We start from the raw sequence: 960 nt of genomic DNA on the forward strand, positions 1-960 counted from the left end.
CGCGGTGTTCGCCCTGGTAGGATGTTGCGTCATTCCCTGTATCCGAGGTGTCATAGGCAGGACTGTCAACACAACTCTCACCCACCAGATGTTGTCACTAGCTGAGCGTTTGGCAGATACCACCTTATGTCTTATATATTGTTTTTATTATTACGCTCGTTATTCTAGTCTGTCCACATGTGTAGGATTCAGGTCAGAGATGTGAAGTCGTTTTATTGTTTTTCTTACTAGCTGTTCCTCTCCTTGCTTTGACGGGGACCAGCATCTTTGTTCCCCAAAACATAGAAACCCAGACTGTGTACATGATGATGCATCCCTTTGCTCTGGGCCAGACGGTAGTGACTGTCCTAGGAGACAGTGTTAGGAGTTGTAGTTTTTTCCCTGTGAGTTTGAGTTTGTCTATCTAATTGCCTGTTTCTCTCGTTCCTTGTCCTTAGTAGTTTGTCTCGTCTTTTATCTTAGCTCTTGGTCCTGTGTTTCAGTTCTTTGTCTTTGTTCCCAGTCCTGTGCCTTGGTTATGTTTTAGTATTTACTTCTTGTTCCTCGTCTGCATCATTTTAGTTTAGTCTGCTCTGTATTCTCTGTCTTAGCTCCTCGTTCTGTGTCTCGGTTCTTGTCTTAGTGTTTTGGGTTCTGTCCTGTGTCCAGTATCAGTTATATAGTCTGTTGTGTTTTGGGGTTCACTCGTGTCCGTCTCTGTCTGTCACTCATGTCTGTCTTCTTGATGCCTTAGTTCCCAGTTCAGTGTATTATTTAGCTTCGGTCTGTGTTCTTTGTTGGTGTTAGTTTAGTGGGGATGTGTCTGCTTGTGTCTTTATTAGTTTATACTTATTCCTCTGATCTGTCATGTGTTCAGTAACCTGTCATGTCTGTTCCCTCCAGTATCCCTCTGCCTGACTGTCTCTCTGTTCTCCCCTCTGCTCTCTCTCTGCCTGCCTCGTTAGTCTCATGTCTGTCACC

General features: G+C 44.4%; 1 protein-coding gene across 1 annotated transcript in view; it reads left to right on the top strand.

The window, feature by feature from the left end:
• LOC123972556 (immunoglobulin lambda-1 light chain-like) overlaps positions 1–960 on the top strand; it is a 10,295-nt gene that overhangs the window by 1,324 nt on the left and 8,011 nt on the right. The window lies entirely within an intron of this gene.

Source organism: Micropterus dolomieu, linkage group LG06 (genome assembly GCF_021292245.1).
Source record: "Micropterus dolomieu isolate WLL.071019.BEF.003 ecotype Adirondacks linkage group LG06, ASM2129224v1, whole genome shotgun sequence".
NCBI classification, from domain to species: Eukaryota; Metazoa; Chordata; class Actinopteri; order Centrarchiformes; family Centrarchidae; genus Micropterus; species Micropterus dolomieu.